The following is an 8,480-nucleotide window of genomic DNA, read 5'->3' as shown; positions in this document are numbered from 1 at the left end:
AGAATGAGTGTTTGCAAGGGAGAGAGAGAATTCGTGTGTGCGTGTGAGAGAGAGAATGAGTGTGTACGAGAGAGAGAGAAATCGTGTGTGCGTGTGAGCGCGAGAATTCGTGTGAGAGAGAGAGAATGAGTGTGTGCGAGAGAGAGAGAAATCGTGTGTGCTTGAGAGAGAGAATTCGTGTGTTTGTGAGAGGGAGAGAATGAGTGTGTGCGAGAGAAAGAGAATGCGTGTGTGCGTGAGAGAGAATGTGTGTGCGAGAGAGCACGAGAACTCGTGTGTGAGAGAGAGAGAGAATGCGTGCATGAGAGAGAGAATGCGTGCGTGTGTGAGAGAGAGAGGGAATGTGTGTTTGTGTGTGAGAGAGAGAATGTGTGTGTGTGAGAGAGAGAATGTGTGTGTGTGTGTGAGAGAGAGAGAGAGAGAATGCGTGCGTGTGAGAGAGAAAAGAATGGGTGAGTGGTAAAGAGAGAATGCGTGTGCGTGAGAGAGGAAAAGAATGTGTATGTGTGTGTGAGAGAGAGAACGTGTGTGTGTGAGAGAGAGAGAATGAGTGTGTGCGAGAGAGAGAGAATGAGTATGTGCGAGAGAGAGAGAGAATTCGTGTGTGTGAGAGAGAGAGAATGTGTGCGTGAGAGAGAGAGAATGAGTGTGTGCGAGAGAGAGAGAGAAATCGTGTCTGCGTGAGAGAGAGAATGAGTGTGTGCATGAGAGAGAGAGAAATCGTGTGTGCGTGAGAGAGAGAGAACGCGTGTGCGAGAGAAAGAGAATGCGTGTGTGCTAGAGAGAGAGAGAATGCGTGTGTGTGTGAGAGAGAGAATGTGTGTGTGTGAGAGAGAGAGAGAATGCGTGCGTGTGAGAGAGAGAATGCATGTGTGAGAGAGAGAATGTGTGCGAGAGAGAATACATGTGTGTGTGAGAGAGAGAGAACGAGTGTCTGTCTAAGAGAAAGAATGTGTGTGTGCGTGAGAGAGAGAATGAGTGTGTGAGAGAGAGAATGCGTGTGTGCGTGAGAGAGAGAGAATGAGTGTATGCAAGAGAGAGAATGCGTGTGTGAGAGAGAGAATGTGTGTGTGAGAGAGAGAGAACGAGTGTCTGTGTAAGAGAGAGAATGCGTGTGTGCGTGAGAGAGAGAGAATGAGTGTGTGAGAGAGAGAGAATGCGTGTGTGCATGAGAGAGAGAGAATGAGTGTTTGCAAGGGAGAGAGAGAATTCGTGTGTGCGTGTGAGAGAGAGAATGAGTGTGTGCGAGAGAGAGAGAAATCGTGTATGCGTGTGAGCGCGAGAATTCGTGTGAGAGAGAGAGAATGAGTGTGTGCGAGAGAGAGAGAAATCGTGTGTGATTGAGAGAGAGAATTCGTGTGTTTGTGAGAGGGAGAGAATGAGTGTGTGCGAGAGAAAGAGAATGCGTGTGTGCGTGAGAGAGAATGTGTGTGCGAGAGAGCGCGAGAACTCGTGTGTGAGAGAGAGAGAGAATGCGTGCATGAGAGAGAGAATGCGTGCGTGTGTGAGAGAGAGAATGTGTGCGTGCGAGAGAGAAAAGAATGGGTGAGTGGTAAAGAGAGAATGCGTGTGCGTGAGAGAGGAAAAGAATGTGTATGTGTGTGAGAGAGAGAGAGAACATGTGTGTGTGTGTGAGAGAGAGAATGTGTGTGTGTGAGAGAGAGAGAGAATGCGTGCGTGTGAGAGAGAGAATGCATGTGTGAGAGAGAGAATGTGTGCGAGAGAGAATACATGTGTGTGTGAGAGAGAGAACGAGTGTCTGTATAAGAGAAAGAATGTGTGTGTGCGTGAGAGAGAGAATGAGTGTGTGAGAGAGAGAATGCGTGTGTGCGTGAGAGAGAAAGAATGAGTGTGTGCAAGAGAGAGAATGCGTGTGTGAGAGAGAGAATGTGTGTGTGAGAGAGAGAGAACGAGTGTCTGTGTAAGAGAGAGAATGCGTGTGTGCGTGAGAGAGAGAGAATGAGTGTGTGAGAGAGAGAGAATGCGTGTGTGCATGAGAGAGAGAGAATGAGTGTGTGCGAGAGAGAGAGAGAATGCATGTGTGCGAGAGAGAATGCGTGTGTGCGTGAGAGAGAGAGAATGAGTGTGTGCGTGAGAGAGAGAGAATGAGTGTGTGCGAGAGAGAGAGAATGAGTGTGTGCGAGAGAGAGAGATAATTCGTGTGCGTGTGAGAGAGAGAATGTGTGCGTGAGAGAGAGAGAATGAGTGTGTGCGAGAGAGAGAGAGTAATCGTGTCTGCGTGAGAGAGAGAGAATGAGTGTGTGCAAGAGAGAGAGAGAAATCGTGTGTGCGTGAGAGAGAGAGAATGCGTGTGCGAGAGAAAGAGAATGCGTGTGTGCTAGAGAGAGAGAGAATGCGTGTGTGCGAGAGAGAGAGAATGCGTGTGTGCGTGAGAGAGAATGTGAGTGCGAGAGAGAGAGAATTCGTGTGTGTGAGAGAGAGAATGTGTGCGTGCAAGAAGAGAAAAGAATGAGTGTGTGTTAAAGAGAGAATGTGTGTGTGCGTGAGAAAGAAAAGATTGTGTGTGTGTGAGAGAGAGAGAATGCATGTGTGTGAGAGAGAGAATCTGTGCTTGTGAGAGAGAATGCGTGTGTGAGAGAGAGAATGTGTGCATGTGAGAGAGAGAGAATGTGTGCATGTGAGAGAGAGCGTGTGAGAGAGAGAGAGAGAATGCATGTGTGAGAGAGAGGTGTGCGTGTGAGAGAGTGTGTGTGAGAGAGAGAATGCGTGCGTGTGAGAGAGAGAATACGTGTGAGAGAGAGAATGTGTGCGTGTGAGAGAGAATGCATGCGTGTGTGCGAGAGAGAACGAGTGTCTGTGTAAGAGAGAGAATGCGTGTGTGAGAGAGAGAATGCGTGTATGTGAGAGAATGTGTGCGTGTGAGAGAGAATGCGTGCGTATGAGAGAGAAAAGAATGAGTGTATGTTAAAGAGAGAATGCGTGTGTGCGTGAGAGAGAAAAGAATGCATGTGTGTGAGAGAGAATGCGTGCGTGCGTGAGAGAGAGAATTTATGTGTGAGAGAGAGAATGCGTGTGTGAGAGAGAGAATGCGTGTATGTGAGAGAATGTGTGCGTGTGAGAGAGAATGCGTGCGTATGAGAGAGAAAAGAATGAGTGTATGTTAAAGAGAGAATGCGTGTGTGCGTGAGAGAGAAAAGAATGCATGTGTGTGAGAGAGAATGCGTGCGTGCGTGAGAGAGAGAATTTATGCGTGAGAGAGAGAGAACGAGTGTCTGTGTAAGAGAAAGAATGCGTCTGTGAGAGAATGTGTGTGTGAGAGAGAAAGAGAATCCGTGCGTGAGAGACAGAGAGAATGAGTGTGTGTGAGAGAGAGAGAGAATTCGTGTGTGCGAGAGAGAGAGAATTCGTGTGTGCGTGTGAGAGAGAATGAGTGTGTTCGAGAGAGAGAGAGAAATCGTGTGTGTGAGAGAGAGAGAATTCATGTGTGCGTGCGAGAGAGAGAATGAGTGTGTGCGAGAGAGAGAAATCGTGTGTGTGAGAGAGAGAATGAATGTGTGCGAAAGAGAGAGAATGCGTCTGTGCGTGAGAGAGAGAATGAGTGTGTGCAAGGGAGAGAGAGAATTCGTGTGTGCGAGAGAGAGAGAATTCGTGTGTGCGTGTGAGAGAGAGAATGAGTGTGTGCGAGAGAGAGAGAGAAATCGTGTGTGCGTCAGAGCGCGAGAATTCGTGTGAGAGAGAGAGAATGAGTTTGTGCGAGAGAGAGAGAGAAATCGTGTGTGCTTGAGAGAGTGAATTCGTGTGTTTGTGTGAGAGAGAGAATGAGTGTGTGCGAGAGAAAGAGAATGTGTGTGTGTGTGAGAAAGAGAATGTGTGTGCGAGAGAGCGTGAGAACTCGTGTGTGAGAGAGAGAGAGAATGCGTGCATGAGAGAGAGAATGCTTGCGTGTGTGAGAGAGAGAATGTGTGCGTGCGAGAGAGAAAAGAATGGTTGAGTGGTAAAGAGAGAATGCGTGTGCGTGAGAGAGGAAAAGAATGTGTATGTGTGTGAGAGAGAGAGAGAACGTGTGTGTGTGTGAGAGAGAGGGAATGTGTGTTTGTGTGTGAGAGAGAGAATGTGTGTGTGTGAGAGAGAGAATGTGTGTGTGTGTGAGAGAGAGAGAGAGAGAATGCGTGCGTGTGAGAGAGAAAAGAATGGGTGAGTGGTAAAGAGAGAATGCGTGTGCGTGAGAGAGGAAAAGAATGTGTATGTGTGTGTGAGAGAGAGAACGTGTGTGTGTGAGAGAGAGAGAATGAGTGTGTGCGAGAGAGAGAGAATGAGTATGTGCGAGAGAGAGAGAGAATTCGTGTGTGTGAGAGAGAGAGAATGTGTGCGTGAGAGAGAGAGAATGAGTGTGTGCGAGAGAGAGAGAGAAATCGTGTCTGCGTGAGAGAGAGAATGAGTGTGTGCAAGAGAGAGAGAGAAATCGTGTGTGCGTGAGAGAGAGAGAATGCGTGTGCGAGAGAAAGAGAATGCGTGTGTGCTAGAGAGAGAGAGAATGCGTGTGCGAGAGAGAGAATGCGTGTGTGCGTGAGAGAGAATGTGTGTGCGAGAGAGAGAGAATTCGTGTGTGTGAGAGAGAATGTGTGCGTGCAAGAAGAGAAAAGAATGAGTGTGTGTTAAAGAGAGAATGTGTGTGTGCGTGAGAGAGAAAAGATTGTGTGTTTGTGAGAGAGAGAGAATGCATGTGTGTGTGAGAGAGAATCTGTGCTTGTGACAGAGAATGCGTGTGTGAGAGAGAGAATGTGTGCATGTGAGAGAGAGAGAATGTGTGCATGTGAGAGAGAGCGTGTGTGAGAGAGAGAGAGACTGCATGTGTGAGAGAGAGAAGGTGTGCATGTGAGAGAGTGTGTTTGAGAGAGAGAATGTGTGCGTGTGAGAGAGAGAATACGTGTGAGAGAGAGAATGTGTGCGTGTGAGAGAGAATGCATGCGTGTGTGAGAGAGAGAACGAGTGTCTGTGTAAGAGATAGAATGCGTGTGTGAGAGAATGCGTGTGTGTGAGAGCGAATGCATGTGTGCGTGAGAGAGAGAGAATGAGTGTGTGTGTGAGAGAGAGAGAATGAGTGTGTGCGAGAGAGAGAGAATGAGTGTGTGCGAGAGAGAGAGAGAAATCGTGTGTGTGAGAGAGAGAGAATTCATGTGTACGTGCGAGAGAGAGAATGAGTGTGTGCGAGAGAGAAAAATCGTGTGTGTGAGAGAGAGAATGAATGTGTGCGAAAGAGAGAGAATGCGTGTGTGCGTGAGAGAGAGAATGAGTGTGTGCAAGGGAGAGAGAGTATTCGTGTGTGCGAGAGAGAGAGAAATCGTGTGTGCTTGAGAGAGAGAATTCGTGTGTTTGTGAGAGAGAGAGAATGAGTGTGTGTGAGAGAAAGAGAATGCGTGTGTGTGTGAGAAAGAGAATGTGTGTGCGAGAGAGCGCGAGAACTCGTGTGTGAGAGAGAGAGAGAATGCGTGCATGAGAGAGAGAATGCGTGCGTGTGTGAGAGAGAGAATGTGTGCATGCGAGAGAGAAAAGAATGGTTGAGTGGTAAAGAGAGAATGCGTGTACGTGAGAGAGGAAAAGAATGTGTATGTGTGTGAGAGAGAGAGAGAACGTGTGTGTGTGAGAGAGAGAGGGAATGTGTGTTTGTGTGTGAGAGAGAATGTGTGTGTGAGAGAGAGAGAATGTGTGTGTGTGTGTGAGAGAGAGAGAGAATGCGTGCGTGTGAGAGAGAGAATGCATGTGTGAGAGAGAGAATGTGTGCGAGAGAGAATTCATGCGTGTGTGAGAGAGAGAGAACGAGTGTCTGTGAAAGAGAGAGAATGCGTGTGTGCGTGAGAGAGAGAGAGAATGAGTGTGTGAGAGAGAGAATGCGTGTGTGCGTGAGAGAGAGAGAATGAGTGTGTGCAAGAGAGAGAATGCGTGTGTGAGAGAGAGAATGTGTGTGTGTGAGAGAGAGAACCAGTGTCTGTGTAAGAGAGAGAATGCGTGTGTGCGTGAGAGAGAGAGAATGATTGTGTGAGAGAGAGAGAGAATGCATGTGTGCGAGAGAGAATGCGTGTGTGCGTGAGAGAGAGAGAATTAAGTGTGTGCGTGAGAGAGAGAGAATGAGTGTGTGCGAGAGAGAGAGAATGAATGTGTGTGAAAGAGAGAGAGAATTCGTGTGTGAGAGAGAGAGAGAATGTGTGCGTGAGAGAACGAGAATGAGTGTGTGCGAGAGAGAGAGAGAGAGAAATCGTGTGTGCGTGAGAGAGAGAGAATGTGTGTGCGAGAGAAAGAGAATGCGTGTGTGCTGGAGAGAGAGAGAATGCATGTGTGCGAGAGAGAATGCGTGTGCGCGTGAGAGAGAGAGAATGAGTGTCTGCGTGAGAGAGAGAGAATGAGTGTGTGCGAGAGAGAGAGAATGAGTGTGTGCGAGAGAGAGAGAGAATTCGTGTGTGTAAGAGAGAGAGAATGTGTGCGTGAGAGAGAGAGAGTGAGTGTGTGCGAGAGAGAGAGAAATCGTGTGTGCGTGAGAGAGAGAGAATGAGTGTGTGCAAGAGAGAGAGAGAAATCGTGTGTGCGTGAGAGAGAGAATTCGTGTGTGCGAGAGAGAGAGAGAATGCGTGTGTGCGTGAGAGAGAATGTGTGTGCGAGAGAGAGAGAATTTGTGTGTGTGAGAGACAGAATGTGTGCGTGCAAGAAGAGAAAAGAATGAGTGTGTGTTAAAGAGAGAATATGTGTGTGCGTGAGAGAGAAAAGATTGTGTGTGTGTGAGAGAGAGAATGCATGTGTGTGTGAGAGAGAGAATCTGTGCTTGTGAGAGAGAATGCGTGTGTGAGAGAGAGATTGTGTGCATGTGTGAGAGAGAGAATGTGTGCATGTGAGAGAGAGCATGTGTGAGAGAGAGAATGCGTGCGTGTGAGAGAGAGAATACGTGTGAGAGAGAGAAGGTGCGCGTGTGAGAGAGAATGCATGCGTGTGTGAGAGAGAGAACGAATGTCGGTGTAAGAGAGAGAATGCGTGTGTGAGAGAATGCGTGTGTGTGATAGAGAGAATCTGTGTGTGAGAGAGAGAATGCGTGTGAGAGAGAATGCGTGCGTATGAGAGAGAAAAGAATGAGTGTATGTTAAAGAGAGGATGCGTGTGTGCGTGAGAGAGAAAAGAATGCATGTGTGTGAGAGAGAATGCGTGCGTGAGAGAGAGTATTTATGCCTGAGAGAGAGAGAGAACGAGTGTCTGTGTAAGAGAAAGAATGCGTCTGTGAGAGAATGTGTGTGTGAGAGAGAAAGAGAATCCGTGCGTGAGAGACAGAGAGAATGAGTGTGTGAGAGAGAGAGAGAATGCGTGTGTGCGAGAGAGAGAGAATGTGTGTGCGTGAGAGAGAATGTGTGTGCGAGACAGAGAGTGAGAATTCGTGTGTGCGTGAGAGAGAGAGAAATCGTGTGTGCGAGAGCGAGAGAATGAGTGTGTGCGAGAGAGAGAATGCGTGTGTGTGTGAGAGAGAGAATGCGGGTGTGCATGAGAGAGAGAGAATGAGTGTGTGCGAGGGAGAGAGAGAATTCGTGTGTGAGAGACAGAGAGATTGAGCGTGTGCAAGAGAGAGAGAATTTGTGTGTGCGTGAGAGAGAGAGAATGCATGTGTGCGTGAGATAGAATGTGTGCGCGAGAGATAGAGAGAGAATGCGTGTGTGTGAGACAGAGAGAGAGACTTCGTGTGTGCGTGAGAGAGAGAATTCGTTTGTGCGTGAGAGATAGAGAATGAGTGTGTGCGTGTGAGAGAGAATGCGTGCGTGTGTGAATGTGTGTGTGTGAGAGAGAAAAGAATGCGTGTGTGTTAAGGAGAGTATGCGTGTGTGCGTGAGAGAGAAAAGAATGCGTGTGTGTGTGAGAAAGAGAATGCGTGAGTGTGAGGGAGAATGTGTGCGTGTGAGATAGAGAGCGTGTGTGAGAGAGAGAAAGCGTGTGAGAGAGAGAATGTGTGCGTGTGAGAGAAAGAATGCGTGTGTGAGAGAGAGAATGTGTGCGTGTGAGAGAGTGTGCGTGTGAGAGAGAATGCGTGTGTGAGAGAGAGAATGCTTGTGTGTGAGAGAGAATGCGTGTGTGAGAGAATGCGTGTGTGAGAGAGAGAGAACGAGTGTCTGTGTAAGAGAGAGGATGCGTGTGTGAGAGAATGTGTGTGTGTGAGAGAGAATGCGCGTGTGAGAGAGAGAGAACGAGTGTCTGTGTAAGAGAGAGGATGCGTGTGTGAGAGAATGTGTGCATGTGTGAGAGAGAGAATGCGTGTGTGAGAGAGAGAGAACGAGTGTCTGTGTAAGAGAGAGGATGCGTGTGTGAGAGAATGTGTGTGTGAGAGAGAGAATGCGTGTGTGAGAGAGAATGCGTGTGTGAGAGAATGCGTGCATGTGTGAGAGAGAATGTGTGTGTGAGAGAGTGAGAACGAGTGTCTGTGTAAGAGAGAGGATGCGTGTGTGAGAGAATGTGTGTGTGTGAGAGAGAATGCGTGTGTGTGAGAGAGAATG

Source organism: Chiloscyllium plagiosum, unplaced genomic scaffold, assembly GCF_037043375.1.
Source record: "Chiloscyllium plagiosum isolate Xiang-an unplaced genomic scaffold, Cpla_swu_hap1 HiC_scaffold_52, whole genome shotgun sequence".
Lineage (NCBI taxonomy): Eukaryota > Metazoa > Chordata > Chondrichthyes > Orectolobiformes > Hemiscylliidae > Chiloscyllium > Chiloscyllium plagiosum.
The sequence above is the reverse complement of the archived record's forward strand: the minus strand, read 5'-3'. Positions refer to the sequence as shown.